The sequence below is a fragment of the Phacochoerus africanus genome, chromosome 8 (assembly GCF_016906955.1).
Source record: "Phacochoerus africanus isolate WHEZ1 chromosome 8, ROS_Pafr_v1, whole genome shotgun sequence".
Taxonomy (NCBI): domain Eukaryota; kingdom Metazoa; phylum Chordata; class Mammalia; order Artiodactyla; family Suidae; genus Phacochoerus; species Phacochoerus africanus.
Window position 1 is genome coordinate 105,950,439 of NC_062551.1, and position 19,162 is coordinate 105,969,600.

A 19,162-nucleotide genomic window follows, 5' to 3' on the forward strand; every position below is an offset into this window, starting at 1 on the left:
CCCACTTTTCCTGTTTTACACAAGCTTTCATAGGAAGCATGAACTTCTATAGTTTAATCATAGTTTTTGGCTAGAGTACTAGAGTAGAGGAGTAAGACTGAAAAGATAGATAGGGACCATATTGTGGAAGGCTTTGAATACCAAGGAAATTACACCAAAATGTATTGTAACAGCTGCATTCTTGGAATAAGGTAGGTCAGACAATTATTAGGTAACTGACCCTGGAAAAAGCATTAAATTTTTCTGAGGCTCTATTTCCTTGTCTGTCAAGTGATGAGAGTATTACTTGTCTAGTGGGTAACTGTGAAGATTAAGTAACATGTAAGCACACTATCTCTATTTCATAAATAGAAGATTTCTCAAAACAATAATTTCATGAAAAATTTAGGAAAAATTCCTTGAAGGATTTACAGTAGTAGGACGGACAAAAAAAAAAAAAATGATCAGACTTGGATTTTAGGTGGCTTAATCTTGTAGAATTATGTGTGATGGATAAAAGTAATGGAAAAAATGTTATAGAGAGGTAGGTTTGATTCAGTTTAACAGAGATTTACTGACTATGCCTGAGACACAGCACTATGCTAGATGCCTTGGAAATAGAGTGGAGTGAGATTTTGACAGTTACCACAAAGGTTTTAATGGGTAAAACAATGATGTGAATGTGCTATACAGCTGAGCAGAATTCATCCATCGATCTGTCTATCCATCCATGGTCTATCTGATCTATTCATCTCCTTCCCTATACTACTCATGGTTCTAGATACCGAAGATAAATCATGGAAAAAACAGACAACAATCCTTGCCCTTATTAGTCCACATTCTAGTGGAAAAGACAGATAATGTACAAATAAATACTAAAATATAGAGAGTAATAAATACCTTGAAGAAAAATAAAGCCACGTGAAGGGATAAAGCAGTGTAAAGCAGTGATGAGGGTACTAGTTCAGACAGCCTTTGAGAATATGCTAAGTAGAGAACCAAAAAATACTAGGCAGAAAATGTGCTACTTGTTGAGTGAACAGATTTCTAGGTAGCACCAACTGAATGGCAAATACCTGAGAGGTGGGCTTGGAGGATCACTAGGGAGGAGAATAAATGTGACTGGAATGGAGAGAGTCAGGGAATGTGGTAGGGAACCAGGTGGGGCATTTAGGCCTTGGTAAGGGATTGGCTCTTGTTCTGAGTCAATGGGGAGTCACTTGGGAGTTTTGATAGGGGAGTGATGTGATCTGTCTCAAACTTTTCATTTATTTATTTAATACTTTATTAAAAAAATTTTTTTAGGGCCCCACCTGAGACATACAGAAGCTCCCAGACTAGGGATCTAATTGGAGCTACAGCTGCCAGGCTACACCACAGCCACAGCAATGCCAGATCCAAGCATGGCTCATGGCAACACTGGATCCTTAACCCACTAAGCAGGGCCAGGGACTGAACCCACATCTTCATGGATACTAGTCGGATTCATTACTGCTGAGCTACAGCGGGAACTCTTGTCTCAAATTTTAAAGGTGATCCCCTTGACTCCTTTGTGTAGTACAGACTAGAGAGAGATGGGAGTTGGGGGTGGGGATGGGGGGAGGACAAATGAGTGAAAACTGGGAGGCTGCTGTGACTGTTCAGGGGTCTCAGAAGAAGGTGGTAACAGTGTAGGGAGTAAGAACTGGTCAGACAGGTGCATATTATCAAGGCAGAGTCAAGATGATTTCTCTATGTATTGAATGTGGCTGGGAAAGAATGAGAAAAGTCAAGGATGACTCCAGATATCGACATAGAATGATAGGAGTATTAACTAATAGAAAAATGTTGGTTCATAAAAAAATAATAGAAATAGAAAAATATAAATAGAAAAATGTTAGTTAATAGAAAAATGAGCAAAGAGTTGTGGCAGCACATAAGGACAAGCAGTTACTTTTGACTGGGGTTATGGAGACAGAGTAGATGAGCACTGAAGGGTAAACAGCCTTGCTTTACCCAACAGGCAACTAGGGTGCAAAATTGAGGGGAGCTCTCACTCCCATGGTGGTGGAAATGTAGGGCTAGCACCAGAAAGTGGTGTCTTGTTACACTTTGCATCAGAGGAGACTTGTTTGCACTTAGTCCCTGCTCTGGTGCTCAAAGAAGAGTAACCTGGGCTGAAGAAAAGTCAGGTGCAAAGACAGGTGCTATAAGAAGTCCACTAAGATGGCTGCAATTCTTTGGACAAGAGGAATTAAAGGTGTTGGGAAACCAGAGAAGCTTCTAGGCTATAAGGCCCAGGCAGCTCCCTATCTTCTCCTTTCGTGTGTGGGGGGGAGGGGAGGAGCCCCAGGGCAGACTTCTTGTCTTTCCTTTTTTATGTTGTTATTGTCTCTAATCCTTTTGTCATTTTCTTTATAACAAGACTGACTGTAGAGTCTTGGAATTTCCATAAATTCCTTCTTCCTCAAATGCCCAAGGGCAAACAACCTGGCCCTTAGGTTTTATGGAATTTACCTTTAATCACTAAAGAATCTAATAAACATAGAGATAGTAGAAAGTTGAAAAAGTCCTCATATCCAGATTATGAAAAAAGCTCATACAACTTAATGTCAAAAAACCAAACAATCTTGTTTAGAATTGGACAGAGGTTCTGAATAAACATTTTTTCCAAAGACATACAGATCACCAATAGGTATGAGAAAAGATGTTCAATATCACTAATTAGGGGAATGAAAATCAAACCCGCAATGAGGTACTACCTCACACTTGTTCAAATGGCTGTTATCAAAAAGACAAGAGATGCTGGCATGGATGTCGAGAAAAGGGAACCCTTATGCCCTCACGATGGGAATGTAAATTGGTAAAACCTTTGTGAAAAACATTATGGAGTTTCCTCAAAAAACTCAAAATAGGACTACCTCACCATCCAACAGTTCTATTTCTGGGCAGTTACCTGAACAAGATGAAAATACTAACTTCAAAAAATATATACACTTTCACATTCACTGCAGCATTATTTAAAACAGGCAAGGTATGGAAACAATATAAATGCCCATTGATAGATGAATGTATAAAGAAAATGTGACCTATATTTATAGAAAATGGAATATTATTCAGCCAAAAGAAGGAAATCTTGCTATTTGCAACAAGGATGGATCTCAAGGGCATTATGCTAAGTGGAGTTAAGTCAGACAGAAAGACAGATACTATGTGATCTCACTTATATGTGAACTTTAAAAACAAAAACAGAAACACACACAAAAGATCCCCAAACCACCCCAAACGCAAAAGAACAAGCTCAAGGATTCAGAGAACAGATTCGTGTTTGCTGTAGGAAGGGCTTAGGGAGTAGATGAAATGGGTAGGAGTCAAAATATATAAACTTCCAGTTATAAAGTAAGTAATGTGGCTATATTAGTATGGTAATCTCTAGGTCCATCCACGTTGCTGCAAATGGTGTTATTTCATTGTTTTTATGACTAATATTCCATAAGCATATCATTTTTATCACTAACAACCTAGCCTGTAGGCCAAGGGAGACTATCAGAGGTAAGATGGAAGGAGAGGAGGAACTGATTGCTACATCACATGAAAAGAGTCTGTGACATAGAAGCTTCACTGTGCATAACACAATCTTCTTGAATGTCAAAAGCTAAAAGAAGACATGCTTATGGGGAAATGACATATCAAACTTGGTAAGAGTGCATTAATGACAAAAAAAAAATTCCACACACAGCTGAGACTGCTAAAATTCATTTTATCTTTTAAAAAATTGATAATTATTTTTTCTTTTTACGTTCCCTAATTCTTCTATCCCATACTATTCTTCAGCAAACAAAAGTAACTTCAAACAAAGACAAGTAATGGTAACAAGGAAATATCAGCATGGAACCTGTGTGTGTATAAAAAACTGGAAAGTTATAAATACATGAAAAGGAGCAAAGAAAAACTCGGCTTCTCAGAAAATCTACTGAAAGAAACATAAAAAAATCCCAACAACTAGTTTTGTATGGTCAAAAAGAAATTATAGATATCATGATCTTTTTATACAAAGTATTTAAAAAGAGATGCAAGCATGTAAGGAGGATGATATAAACTAAAGAGTTTAAAAGCCACTTAGTATAATGCTCCCAAGGTTCACAAATGGTCAGAATTTCCTTCCTTTTTAAAGCTGAACAATAGTTTATTGTATTGGACTTCCTGTCATGGCTCAGTGGTTAACGAACCCGACTAGGAACCATGAGGTTGCGGGTTCAATCTCTGGCCTTGCTCAGTGGGTTAAGGATCCAGTGTTGCCATGAGCTGTGGTGTAGGTTGCAGACATGGCTCGGATCCTGCGTTGCTGTGGCTGTGGTGTAGGCCAGCAGCTGTAGCTCCTATTAGACCTCTAGCCTAGGAACCTCCATATGCTGCAAGTGCAGCCCTAAAAAGACAAAAAAAAAAAAGTTTATTTTATTTATATACCACATTTATCCATTCATTTCTCGGACACTCAAGTTACTTCCAACTTTTGACTACTGTGAATAATGCTGCTATGAATAATGGGTGTAGAAATATCTTTGAAAATCTGCTTTCAATTTTTTTGTGTATATACTCAGAAGTAGAATTGTTGGATCCCATAACTAATTCTATTTTTAACTATTTGAGAACTGCTATACTGTTGTCCATAGTGGCTTCACAATTTCATATTCCCACGAACAGTGAGTACAATAGCGGTTTCTAATTTCTCCACAATTGTCAACAATTGTTATTTTCTGTTTTGTTATTGTTGTTGTCGTTGTTGTTGTTAGCATCCATCCTAAATTGGTGTGAAAACGCTTTGTGGTTTTGATTTGCATTTCTTTGATAATTGCTTGGTGTTGATCATCTTTCCATATGCTTGTTGGACATTTGTATGTCTTTGAAGAAATGCCTATTAAGTCCTTTACACATTTTTTGATTAAGTTTGTTGTTGTTGAGTTGTAGTAATTCTTTATATATTCTCTATTTTAACCCCTTATCAGATATAGGATTTGAAAATATTTTCCCTCAGATATTTTCCATAGGTTGCTTTTTCACTGTTGATTTTGTCTTTGATAAACAGAAATTTTAAATTTTAATGTAGTCCATTTTTTCCTATTTCTATTTCTGTTACCTATGTCTTTGGTGCCATATCCAAGAAATTACTGACAAATCTAATGTTATGAACCCCTAGGTTTTTATTTATTTATTTATTTTTAATGATTTTTTTCCATTATACCTGGTTTACAGTGTTCTGTCAATTTTCTACTGTACAGTAAGGTGTCCCAGTCACAAATACACATACACATTTCTTTTTCTCACATTATCATGTGCCATCATAAGTGACTAGATAGTTCCCAGTGCTATACAGCAGGATCTCATTGCTTATCCATTCCAAAGGCAATTAGTTTGCATCTATTATCCCCAAATTCCCAATCCATCCCACACCCTCCCCCTCCCCCTTGGCAACCACAAATCTGTTCTCCATGCCCATGAGTTTCTTTTCTATGGAAAGGTTCATTTGTGCCAGATATTAGATTCCAGATATGTGATTTCATATGGTATCTGTCTTTCTCTTTCTGACTTACTTCACTCAGTATGAGAGTCTCTAACTCCATCCATGTTATTGCAAATGGCATTATTTTTTCCTTTTTTATGGCTGAGTGGTATTCCATTGTGTATATATACCAAATCTTCCTAAATCAATCATCTGTCGATGGACATTTTGGGTTGTTTCCATGTCTTGGCTATTGTGAATAGAGCTGCAATGAACATAAGGGTGCATGTATCTTTTTCAAGGCAAGTTTTGTCTGGATAGATACTCAAGAGTGGAATCGCTGGGTCATATGGTAGTTCCATGTATAGTTTTCTAAGGTATCTCCATACTGTTCTCCATAGTGGTTGTACCAGCTTACATTCCCACCAACAGTGCAGGAGTGTTCCCTTTTCTTCACACCCTCTCCAGCATTTGTTATTTGTGGACTCATTAATGGTGGCCATTCTGACTGGTGTGAGGTGGTATCTCATGGTAGTTTTGTTTTGCATTTCTCTAATAATCACTGATGTTACGCATTTTTTCCATGTGCTTGTTGGCCATCTGTGTATCTTCTTTGGAGAAATGTCTATTCAGGTCTTTTGCCCATTTTTCCATTGGGTTGTTGGCTTTTTTGCTGTTGAGTTGTATAAGTTCTTTGTATATTTTAGAGATTGAGCCCTTGTCAGTTGCATCATTTGAAACTATCTTCTCCCATTCTGTAAGTTGTCTTTTTGGTTTTTTATGGTTTCCTTTGCTGTGCAAAAGCTTGTCAGCTTGATTAGGTCCCATTGGTTTATTTTTGCTTTTATTTCTGTTGCCTTGGGAGACTGACCTGAGAAAACATTTGTAAGGTTGATGTCAGAAATGTTTTGCCTATGTTCTCTTCTAGGAGTTTGATGGTGTCTTATGTTTTAAGTCTTTAAGCCATTTTGAGTTTATTTTTGTGCATGGTGTGAGGATATATTCCAGTTTTTTTTATTTACATGCAGCTGTCCAATTTTCCCAGCAATACTTGCTGTAAAGACTGTCTTTTTCCCATTGTATATTCTTGCCTCCTTTGTCAAAAATTAATTGACCAAGGTGTCTTGGTTTATTTCTGGGTTCTCTATTCTGTTGCATTGGTCTGTACGTCTGTTTTGGTACCAGTACCACACTGTCTTGATGACTGTGGTTTGTAATACTGCTTGAAGTCTGGGAGAGTTATGCCTCCTCCTTGGTTTTTGTTTCTCAAGATTGTTTTGCCTCCTCCTTGGTTTTTGTTTCTCAAGATTATTTTGGGTCTTCTGTGGTTCCATATAAATTTTTGGATTGTTTGTTCTAGTTCTGTGAAAAATGTCATGGGTAATTTGATAGGGATTGGGTTGAATCTGTAGATTACTTTGGGTAGTATGGCCATTTTTACAATATTAATTTTTCTAACCCAGGAGCATGGAATATCTTTCCATTTCTTTGAATTCTCTTTAATTTCCTTGATTAATGTTTTATATGTTTCAGCATATAAGTCTTTCACCTCCTTGGTCAGGTTTATTCCCAGGTATTTGATCTTTTTGGGTGCAATTTTAAAAGGTATTGTATTTTTGTATTTCTTTCCCAATATTTCATTGTTAGTATATAGAAATGCAACTGATTTCTGAATGTTAATCTCCCCAGGTTTTTAATTTGTGTTCTCACTATTCATAATTTTAAACTAATCTGAAATTGCAACTTAGATTTATTTTCGTTTAGAAAGATTTCTTAATCATCAAGTAGGTTTATCTTAGTTTTCTCTTTATAATTAATTTACAGCTTTCCAATTTTAGGGTAAAAAGCTATGGCCCATACCCCAGATTTCCATTCTTTAAAATTTGATAAGATTTTCTTTGTGGCTTAGAATATTTTAGCATTTGTATATATTCTTAGACTTTAGAAAAGAATGCAGGTGCTATGGTTTTATCTCTATGTACTATACATATGTTTTCTTGCTTTATCCAAATCCTCTCTTTTCTATTTATTTTTGGTCTTTATGATCTGTCCAGTTCTTAGAGAAATGTGTTAAAAATTTTAAATAAATTCTTCTTTTATTCCCATTCATTAGTTATTTAAATATTTTGGTGCTGTAAGTTTACACTTTAGAATTAGCTGATTAGGGTTTGAGGTTCATGTCTATCTACCACTGTGTAATAGACACTGAGAACACTTAATCTCTCTAAAGCCTAGTTCCTCATCTGCAAAATGGAAGTGTTAGCCACAGTCACTCCATAATGTTGTAAGGATTACTTGAGAAAATCTTCAGTTGAGTACTTGGCATGTAGTGAGTGTACAGTAAATGTTCACTGTTCTTCAATGTAAATTGGTTTTATTGTCCTACTTGATATTTACTTTTTAATCATGACTTTCACTTTGATTTTATATTGCTTCTTTTTTTGTCTGCATTTGTTTATAACTTTATTGACTTCACTTATTTTCAATCTTTCTGTGTCATTTTATTATAGGTATAATTTATAAGGAGAATTTAGTTAAATTTTCTTTTGTTTTTTTACTCAGAGGTTTTTGTCTTTCAATAGAGAAATTTAGCTCAGTTTATTAACATTAAGAATATATTCATACATTTTATTTTATTATTCTTTATTGCTTTTCCTCTTTTCTTGACTGTTGTAGTTTTAGTGATATTTTCTTTGCATATTTATTTCCTTCACTGTTTGAAAGTTCTACAACCAATTGTGGTCATTATTTTTAAATTAAAGAAAATCAAACCAATATATGCTTATAAATATCAAGGGAAAAAAGTGATCATTCTTTATGCCCTGTTTTCTTCCCCAAAGTGATGAGACTTTTCTTTTTCTTTTCTTTTTTCCCTGCACCACAGCAGCGACCTGAGCTGCTGCAGTGACGGTGCTGGATCTCTAACCTGCTGTGCCACAAGGGAAGTCTAAGTCTCATTTGTTTGTTTCTTTTTGGCTATGCACATGGCTTGTGGAAGTCAAGCCACAGCAGTGACAAAGCCAGAATCTTAACCCCCTGTACCATAAGGGAACCCCTAATGAAATTTTAACAGTTATAATCCTCTCTCCAGGAACCCATACCGCCTACCTTTGTTGAAATAAACTGGAATTTAAATCCTACATTATTTTTTATATTTTAATTTTTGCTTTCCTATGTAATAATCCTGTTTTAACATGTACCTTAGATTTTATAAAACCATTATCAATAATTATATTTCACTGGGTTTTTACTCTCCAGTATGTTTTGTATACCCTATTTTCCTTTTTACTGAGTTTTTATTTAATTGCAAGCAACATCAAAGATGTCAATTTAAAAATGGAATGCACACAGGAGAAACAGTATTAATACAGATAGTAGAAGAAAATTTAGAAGTATAAATGCAGTTCTTTTTGAACTAATGTTGTCCTTTCAAACTGAATACACACATTTACATTTCAGGAAATTTTTCTTCTGCTATCTGTATTAATACTGTTTCTCCAGGGTGCATTCATTTTTAAATTGAGATATAATTTACATAGAGTAAAATTCACCCTTTCAAAGTGTACTATCCAGTGGTTTTTATGTATTTACAGAGTTGTGCAACCATTACCGCAATCAGTCTTAGAGCATTTTCATCATCCCCCCAAAAAGAAACCTGTATCTGCTAGCAGTTACTCTCTATTTTTCTCCAAACTTCTTAGCCTAGGCAACCACCTATCTTTATGAATTTGCCTATTCTAGATATTTCACATAAATATAATCATATGATATATGACCTTTAATGTCTGGCTTATTTTACTTACAGTGTTTTCAAGTTTCATCCATTTTGGAGCATGTATCAGTACTTCATTTCTTAAAAATTACTGGGAGTTCCCTGGTGGCCTAGTGAGTAAAGGATCTGGCATTGTCACTCCTAAGGCTCAGGTCATTGCTGTGGCACAGGTTTGATCCCTGGCCCAGGAACTTCCCCATGCCATGGGTGTGGCCCAAAAAATTACTGAATAATATTCCATTTTATGGATAAACCACATTTTGGTTATCCATTCATTGGCTAATGGGCATTTACACTGTGTCCACTTTTTGGCTGCTATGGATAATGTTTCTGTGAACATTCATGTACAAGTTTTTGTGTGACTATGTGTTTTAAATTCTCTGGGGTATATATCTAGGAGTGGAATTGTTGGATTATATTATAACTAATTTTTTGAGGAACTGCCAAACTGTTTTCCATGTAAAATGGCTATACCACTTTACATTCCTACCAGCAAAGTATAAGGGTTCCAGTTTCTCCACATCTTTGTTAACATTTGTTATTACAGCTTTACAAAAATTTTGAGTCTCTTTTTTATTATTATGGAAAACTACGCATCACATGATATTTACCATTCCAGCCATTTTTAAGGGTAGAGTTTAGTGGCATTAAGTATTTTCACATTTTCGTGTATTCATCTTCATCCATTACCAGAACTTTTTTCATCTTCCCAAACTGAAACTTAACCTTAACCCTAACCTTAACTGTATCCATTAAACAATAGCTCCCCATCATCTCCTGCTCTCTCCAGGCTCCTCATCCCCAACCTAACCACCAATCATTCTACTTTATATCTCTAGGATTTTAACTATTCTAAGTGGAATCAAACAGTATTTGTCTTCTCGTGATTGGTTTATTACAATTAGTACAATATCACCAAGGTTCATCCACACTGTTGCATGTGTCAGAATGTTCTTCCTTTTTATTTATTTATTTAGGGCCATCCCTATGGCATATGGAAGTTCCCAGGCTACGGGTCAAATCAGAGCTGTAGGTGCTGGCCCACACCACAGCCACATCGACACCAAATCAAGCCACATATGGAAACTACACTGCAGCTCAAGGCGATGCTGGATCCTAAATCTACTGACCAAGGCCAGGGATGGAACCTACATCTTTATGGTTACTAGTCGGGTTCGTTACTGCTGAGCCACAACAGGAACTCCCCAAACAAGATTTTTTAAAAAGTTTTCTCCTGTCTCCTGCATTAATTCCATTTTAGTTCAGTGATAGCTGCTCTAATTTGTTCCTCTTCCTCCAAATCGTGGATCCTCTCTTTATGGTTAGTGATTTTTTTTATATGCTCATATTGATAAGTGGAGATCTAGATCATTTATCATCAGTAACTGAAATCCCATCTGGAATTAGAAAGACCACTGTTCAATTCCCCATGGTGGGTCTTACCCTCTGTGATGATAGTGGTAGGCTGTAGGTTGGTTTTCAGTAGAGAAACCAGTGAATTGGCTTTGAGAATGAAAGCAATATCTTGGTTATGGTGCACAGGCTGCTGAGCTACCAAGTCTCAAACCTTAAGTTGAGAGAGAAAGGAACAGAGTGAGGAAGCAAAGAAATCAAGTATTTGAAACTCTGTCCAGGAAAGAACTTTACATATGACTATTGGCACATAGAACTCAATGGAAGCAAATAAAAATGAAGTCTAGTAAGTGTTCGAGGGAATTATACAGCCAAATCAGCCACGAACCTGATCCTTAAATAATCTTTAACTGTAAAAGAAGTTGCAAGACTCATAACTTATAGCAACAGGAAATGGACTGTGAAAACTGTGATGTCTCCAAGGAGGGCTTACTTAGTTCCCAATGACCATATAGATATGACCATGGAGGATAGTGAACAAGGAAAGGCATTCCAGAGTGTGATGCCAAGGGCAACAGAACTTACTGCAAAAGGGTATTCATTCTTGAGAGCAGAACCAGGATGTAATCACAGAACTTCTCCCATCCTGAAGACAGAAGATCTTCCCAATAATTACTCTGAAGGATTCCATCATTTAAATGAACCCTGACTGCTATGAGTCTCACACTTTTCACTGAACTTGGTTCTAACACAGTGTATTTATGGAGATGGATTTGAGAATCACTGTTGTGGAGAAGAGAGGAAGGATTCATAGATGACAGCAGTTAACATTTTACAGGGTGCTAGGCACTATGCATTGTCTCAGTGTGCACAGCTACTCCCTGAGGTATATACTATCATGATGCTATTCTATAAATGGGGACACTAAAATGGAGTCAAGTAACTTTGTCAACAGTACCTAACAGGTAATCTTGGAGCCAGGATTCAAGACTATGAGGCCTATCTCCAAAGTGTTCACTCTTAACTCTGGGATATTTTATAATCACATAAGTCTACTGGGCATGATGAGGGATAGATAAACCTCAAAAAGCAGACAAGACACATACACAAACAAATTCAAGGCAAGGGAGTGTGTTGTCTAATAAAGGAGATACTGAAATTTTTCAAACTACCAGAATATAGATAGATCGCCATCACTGTTTTTTGTTTTTTTTTTTTCCCACCACCACTAACTTTTAACCTTCTTAGGGACTTGTTTTGTTTACTGATGAATCACCAGTTCCCACTTTACCATCTGGCTCACAGTAGGTGCTCAATAAATATTTGTTGAATGAGTGAAGAATGAAGACCAGAGTTCTGTAATATTAAAGTCCTTGAGCAACTGTGCCAAATTTACCTTTACATCTCTAGTCTAGTGTGTTTGGTGCTCAACAAATGGTCCTTGAACTAAACTGAAAGAAAACTGCACTGTGGTTTTATGTAAAGGCTGCTCATTGTTCCCAATTTCCTTATCTTTAAAATAGAAAGTCTTCCCCTCCCCAACTCTACAGGCTGAGTGAAGCAATGGGTTTTCAAAAGATTCTTTAACCTCTTGTGAGCTTAGTTCTTAGTTCATATTCACAGAGGTGAACTTGAAATCTCAGGTTTCTGGAGTTCCTGGTTGTGGCTCAGTGGTTAATGAATCGACTAGGAACCATGAGGTTTTGGGTTTGATCCCTGGCCTCACTCAGTGGGTTAAGGATCCAGAGTTGCCATGAGCTGTGGTGTAGGTCACAGATGCCGCCTGGATCCAGCGTTGCTGTGGCTCTGGCATAGGTGGGTGGCTACAGGTCATCAGCTACAGCTCCAATTAGACCCCTAGCCTGGGAACCTTCATATGCCAAGGGTGCGGCCCTAAAAAAGACAAAAAAAAAAAATCTCAGGTTTCTACTTTCTTTTCCACATGCTAATCAGCTGCACCTTTCTGTGTTGTAGTCGTTTAAAAACCACATTGATCTCATTCACTAAGCCAGTATTGTGTGCAAGATCCAGAACTGTGGCAATACAGCAGTGATTGAGAAAGCCATAGTTCCTGCCCTCATGGCACACAAAAGTGTTCCTATGAGTTTTAAAAGACTGGACAATAGGGATTTAATTGTAAAATTCCTTATGCCCACAATGAACCATATATATATATATATATATATATATATATATATATATATATATTTAATGGCAGTTGGGCATGTGTTCTCAGTGGAGGAGAGAGAGAAGACAATCCAAATCACAAACAAATGGCTTACTTTTTGCAACTCACAACTGAACTATGCCTTGAGTTATTTTCTGACAGTTCCAGACTTCCAGTCAATTCTTTCTGTATGGACTGAAAGAGAAAACAAAAAATGCATTTCTGTTCTTAAAAAAGAAAAAAGGCCAAGATGAGCAGACAAAATGAACTGACTTAGAGATCATGTGAGATCTACTTTAATTAATGCTGTCTCTAAACTATAATTGACAGCGATACCGTAACTACAGACTGATAACCAACCCGCCCGAGGCTGGGCACCGCTTCCCCACTCCCACGAACCTGCTGATCTACCCGAGGCTATACTGGCCCCAAAGGCACTACAGCTAGATCAGCCTTTCTCTACCTAGACTTCCGCCACGTCCAGCATGGAGCTGCTTCTTGCAGTGTGGGCGACTCAGTAAGGGAGTCTAGTCGCCTGTCTCTGGCAACAACGACAGTTTTAAAAAGTGGAGCGCCAGCTCTAATCACAAAGCCCCACCAGCTGTGAAAAGTGGAGCTACATCTGTCCCTATCGGGAGTCAGCATCTCTCAGGGACGTTTGCCCCCGCCGCGCCCGTCAAGGCGCTGGGCCCGCGGTTAGCGGCTGCCCCCCGGCGGGATGGGGGGCGTGGCCCTCTCAGTCTAGGAGGCTCGGAACTAGCGCCGCGAGCACCGGGGACTGGGGGTCCGGGGGACGTGTTCATCCAGGAGGTGCCCAGGGCTGCTCTGGCCCAAGCTCCTGGGTCGGTTTGGTTTTGTCCCCGTCCTGCCCCCGCCTACCCACCCTATCCCCCGTAAAGCAAAAGGCCAAGGCTTTTTGACCCACCGCCGCCCAGACCGAGTTCGCGCTTAGGGCCCTCTCGCCGCCAGCCAGCGGACAGAGAAAACAATCGCGCAACGAGGCGAGAGCACTCTGTGAACGAAGGCGGAATCGGCGAGAAAATCATTTTTCTTCTTGGCGGCGCGCGTCAGCCGCCCGGGGGGCAATGCTCCTTCCCAGAAGAGCCCCCGTCCACACCCCGCCCTCCACACCCCGCAGCGGCCACACACCACGTCACGGAGGCTGCGGATTTAGAAATGGAGGCGCGGCACACTGTGCTGAGGGCTGCAACCTGGGTTGGGGGCGTCCTCGGAGGGTGGGTAGGGAACCGTCCGCTCACTCCACTCCAGGAGGGCCGGGAGCCCTGAAGGGCCCTCGCGGGCGCCTAGGCGGCGGGAGGCCGAGAGGCGGGGCGGAGGGAGGGGGCGCGGGGGTCCCCGCCGCGGAGGTTCTGGGGAAGCGGGAGGGGCAGCACCTGAGGAATCCGCCTCCGGCCGCGGCGGCGGCCGCCTCGCTCCGCCCCGGGGAACTGAGCGCGCGGCAAGCGAGCCTGCCAGAGAGACGCCAGCCACCGGCGGCGCTAGCACCTCGGAGGAGGGCGGCCGAGCGAGCTGAGCGCGGCGCTGCGACCCGACTGGGGGTGGGGAGACGAGCCCCGGCCGAGGCGCGGGCCACCCCCGGTCCTCTGCCCTCGCGCGCTGCCAGGGCCAGGTGAGCGGCTGTGGGGATTCGGGGCGCGTGGAGGCGGGGAGGTGAGAGGTCGCCAGCCGGGCGCGAGCGCCCGCCTCTGTCCGGCAGGAGCTGCCCTTTGGCGGGTTGTGGACACCCTGCCTGCGCGGGGAAACGCAGCGGCTGACTTTTTCTGACGGGCTCGGAAGGCGGAGCGGGGGTGTGAGCGCCGGTGCGTCTGTGAGGCGAGGGCGGGCGCTGGTGCCAGCCGGGGAGCGGACACCTCACGTCAGCCGCCTGAGGAAACCCAGCCGGTGCGGTCCGCGCCCGGAGGCCAAAGGCCTGTCACCCCAGCTCTCGGCGCCGCCTTTGTGGCGGGAGCGAGGGACCGAGCGAGGCTGCGGCGCGGCGGAGAGAGCCCGGGACCGGTCCTCCGGGCCCGAGGGCCGCCAAGGGGGTCTCCCGGGCGGGGGGCCGCCAGGTCGAGAGGGGTGGAGGTGACGGGAGGGGATGGAGAGAGCTCAGCTGGAGGAAGTTGAGAGCTTCCAGCCGTGGCTGGGCGTTTGCTCAGTGTCCCTGGGCTCTTTCTCTCCACACCAAATGTCACTTGGTCACAAGCGCGCGCGTGTGTCCTCCATCATTTCCATTTTTCTGCGAGTGGCTAAGCACCACTCTTGCGCTGAAGGAGACACAAAGGGCCGTGTTGACAGCTGACCCTGACATAAGTGGACAGCGAGGTTCGGTGTGTGCCCTGGCCGGGGAGGGGGATGAGGAGGCGGTTTGTTCAAGTTAATCAGTTGCCTCAGTCACTCTGCCGTCCGAGCTCCATGAAGAGAAGCGATCCGTGCAGTTGCAGTTCCTCGCGTTTCTCAGTTAAATCGAGCCCACGTCAGGTCCAGAAACCGACTCTTTTGCGCAGGGACGGCTGCTGCCTCTCGCGGAGGCAACGGATCGCGGAGCAACTCCGCGATCGGCTCCTTCCCTCTGGGACCGTGACTGTTACAAGGTCCTTATCATTCCCACCCCGGCCATCTGCCCCGGTTGAGAAGATAGAAACCAAATTTTCATTTCTGCTTTTTACCCCTTTAGAGTTCCGCCTCGACCTCGCCCTTGAGGTGGGAGATCCCACTTCAATCTCATTTTAAAATATAGCCATTTAAATATGGGCAAGAGCTTGTCCACAAAAGGTTTTTGAATTAAATGCCCCCCTTAGAAACCTCTTTCCTCTATTCATTAAAACAAAAACAAAAACAAAACACTTTAAAGCCTGAAATTCTCTTTGAGTTTTGTGACTGTTTTGGTTCTTTTTTTTTTTTTTTTTTCCCGGAATATTTCTATGTAGTTTTACAAATTGCAACACCGAAAACATTTCATGGACAAAACAAATTAAATTGTTTTATCGAAAATAGTAATTGAACTACGTGCATGTAGGCATGTGTTTAAAGGGAAATTTTTAATGAACGAATATTGGAAAATTATATGCATGGGGTAAAAATGTCAAACAGCAGTGAAAAGTAAGCCCTCTATTTCCGACCCCAGACTGCCGATGCCCTAACCTCTTCCCCAGAGGCAACCACTCTTCTCAATTTATATCCTTCCATAAAGCCTTCCATTAGAATGGAATTACACTGTGGAAATAGTGGCTGAAAGGAACTGAATGTATAAAACTGAACTGTGTGTTAGTGGTGATGGCTCTTAATTTGATATCCACTTATGACGATATTAAACCCTTTTATTTGGTCTAAGGCACTTATCAGTTAAAGCGCTAAAAATCTTAGAACAAAGTATTCAGTGGAAAGCAGAACTATTAAAGTGTTATCTCCACCTCCTTCTATCACCAGTTCCTTTACACTTGGTTTTTATGACCCTTGTTGGATTTTTCCTCCATTTTGGAACTCTTTCTGAAGTAGAGCATGAAAATATAGTTTATTCTGTCCTGTGCAATGCATATCTTAAGACATTGCAATGACATACAAATACTCCCATTGACAAGAAATAATTTAAAATTTTCAATGGTATGGTAGAAATATGAAGGCCAAGTTTAACACATTTGTCACATCTTAGTTCCAGGCTTAGATTTGCCATAAACTAGCTAAGGAAGTAACTTTTTAAGATATGCTTTTGTTTCCTCCCAAGTTAAATAAATAAATTGAACCATATGGCTTCTGAGCATCCTTCTAACTCCAAAATTCTATGATTTTTTTGGTAAAATGGTGGTTCTGTATGCGTCCCAAGAATGGTGGAGGATAAGCCAGTTGGATCTGTGGCTATTAGACAGTGGAGTGACAAAAGAAAAATTCCTAAATGTTAGATTCATAAAGAAGTTAGAGGTGTTTAAACAACATTCCTGTTCTATGAGATTGATATCATTGGAGAACGGCTACTTTACTTTCCCACAAAATGTCTGTTTATGTTACTGATAGAGGCCAAACCCTGTGTTCATTGGGCCTCTGTGCATCACCTTCTATGGCTAAGGAGAGTGAATTCTCTTCACAGCTCACGGTACCATTTCTAGGGAAATTGCTTTTACCAAACTCTTACTTTCTTTTCGGTACAGTGGAGAGAGAGCCAATCCTAAACACTAGACCACCAGGGAAGTTTTCGGTACAGTGGAAATAAAATTCATGGACCTACTTCAAAGAGACTTGGCATAATTTAATTAGTAATTCTCAAAGTATTTAGAATATGAATACTTCTTATTGCCAAACTATTTTAGTTGCTTTAAGTATGTAAGTGTTAACTTAGAGATCATGTTCTTAGTAGGAAACTTTTCTAGTCTCTAAAGCACCTGCAACTATTGAGTCCTGGATGGGTGCAGGGAGCTGAGGAGTAATTTCAAAGTTATGAAAGTAAAAAGAACTAGTAGATTTAGTCACTATATATGAGCTCAATTAAGGGATTTCAAAAGTACACCATAAGTGGTGGTTGCAAAAATTATTCATGTTAAGAAGGAGCTCTCATATTTTAAAGCTTCAGAGTCACTAATAAAGAATATTATGTGATTAGTTTGAATGTCTGTAATATAAATAAATTATAGTAAAGTTTTAAAAATTGTTTGGTTGGGGTGATAAGAATATGAATTAGAAGGACAGATTTGTAAGAGTGCTTAATCTTGATTGACCAAACTAACAAAAACAAAGAAAATTAAATATTAATAGTGAAGTTCTTCTAAAATGGAATAGATTTTTTTCCCCAGCTTTCTTTCCAACCTTGCTGTATGAATATGTTTTCTTACAGGTGTCTTATCATTTTGCAGGTACATTTGTAGTCTTATTTTTTTCACAAACATTTTTCTATAATTTACTATTATTTGGAGTTAATTTATTGTGTCATAATTTACTTAAGCTCTTGTCTATTTTATGATTTTCCAGTATTTTAAAAAATATAATGACCATCCTTATGAATGTGACTGTCTTCTTCTTCTTCTTTTTAAAAAAAACCTTTAGAATTTCTTCCCTAGAGAGGCAGTGCAATGTAGTTCTAAATAGATTGGTTCTAAATTTAAAGGTTCAGTGTCCAAAACTTAGCTCCATCACTTACGGGCAATACTGAGCAAGTAACTTTTCTTCTCAGAGCTTTCTAATCTGTAAAGTGGGTATAGTATTAGCTCTCTAAAAGGTTAAGATAAAAAGCAGGAATGCATGAAAACACATGTAAATGGTAGGACTTGTTTTTATTAGGAGATTTCCCAATTTCTTATAATTTCCAAATTACTTTGCAGAAGGATTACATGAATTTATACTTCATTAACCATCTTATGTGTGTTCATGTTATTCTAAACATTTATATTATTGTGACTAATTTGATTGATGTAAAATTGTATTCCTTTGTTTTGATTTGTATTTCTTTGGTCTTGTGCAAAGTGGGGGATAGTTTTTTCAGCAGTATTGCTACAGTTTTCTATATGGTGTTGTGGAAATTTCATCACCTCAGTCATTTTGAACTAAACTATCAGGCAGGCAAATAGGACAGTTCGGTTACAACACTAATGCCTGAACCAAATTTTCCAATAGGTTCTTCTTTCAAATTAATTGCAGTTTTCTTGTAGTTTCAGTTGATGCTAATTATTATTATTATTATTATTGATCTTAAAATATAAAATATAGCTGTTTAAGTTAATAAATCATGTTATGTATCAATTTTGTTTAAGTGAAAATGCAATCTTCTCTTTTTTCCCCTTGAGGGGCTAATTTATAATTATCATTATTGTGATCCAATTTTGTGGATTTTTGCTAGGAATGCTTCTTAAAACTTGGAGGGAAAATTGGAGAAAGTTTCATGATCACTAATCATGTTATCTTTTGGCTACAAATGGATAATGAAGTTATATCCTCTGACTTGAGTTCTTATATAGTCGAGGTAATTTAGACTACACAAAAGCATGCCCTTGTAAGTTCTGGAGTTCCAGCTGCCCTGATATTTCTGGCAAACACACACCCAACGTGGATAACAGCAGCTCTTTGTGCTCCTGAGCCCCAGGAGGGCTTCCTATTGTGTACTCTTCCTTCCCTCCCATTCTTGACTGACTGGTGATAGCAACTCCTCCAAGTCCAGATGTGAAGCTCCCATAGGGACGCCTTTCTTCTACCCAATTCTGTATCTACCCCACCACCCACCCCTTCAGTACCTTTGCTTTTGTCCTATGACATAGAGAATTCACTATCTTTTCAAGGTTCTGGTTTCAGATATTATTTTTAATTTATCTCTATGCTTTATGAGTGTCTTCAACAGTCACTATAGCAGAGACTTCAGGCCCGATTAGCATAGATTAACACATAATCAGCACTGGATAAATGCTTGTTGCTGTGAACCTTATCTTGTATG

General features: G+C 39.8%; 2 protein-coding genes across 5 annotated transcripts in view; one reads left to right on the forward strand and one right to left on the reverse strand.

Moving 5' to 3' along the window:
- The window catches only part of LOC125134499 (proteolipid protein 2-like), an 84,746-nt gene extending 70,578 nt beyond the window's left edge, over nucleotides 1-14,168 (reverse strand). For 3 of the 4 annotated variants that reach the window (XM_047793878.1, XM_047793879.1, XM_047793877.1), the window contains exons 1-2: nucleotides 13,900-14,168; nucleotides 12,866-12,945 (exon numbers count right to left, since the gene is read on the reverse strand). The gene's annotated coding sequence lies outside the window, so the exon portion shown is untranslated. Of the gene's footprint in view, nucleotides 1-10,532; nucleotides 10,798-12,865; nucleotides 12,946-13,899 lie in introns of those variants that run through there. The other variant, XR_007136653.1, reaches the window with a different exon arrangement.
- GREB1L (GREB1 like retinoic acid receptor coactivator) overlaps nucleotides 14,149-19,162 on the forward strand; it is a 268,658-nt gene continuing 263,644 nt past the window's right edge. Inside the window, exon 1 of the mRNA XM_047793881.1 lies at nucleotides 14,149-14,380. The gene's annotated coding sequence lies outside the window, so the exon portion shown is untranslated. The remainder of the gene's footprint in view (nucleotides 14,381-19,162) is intronic.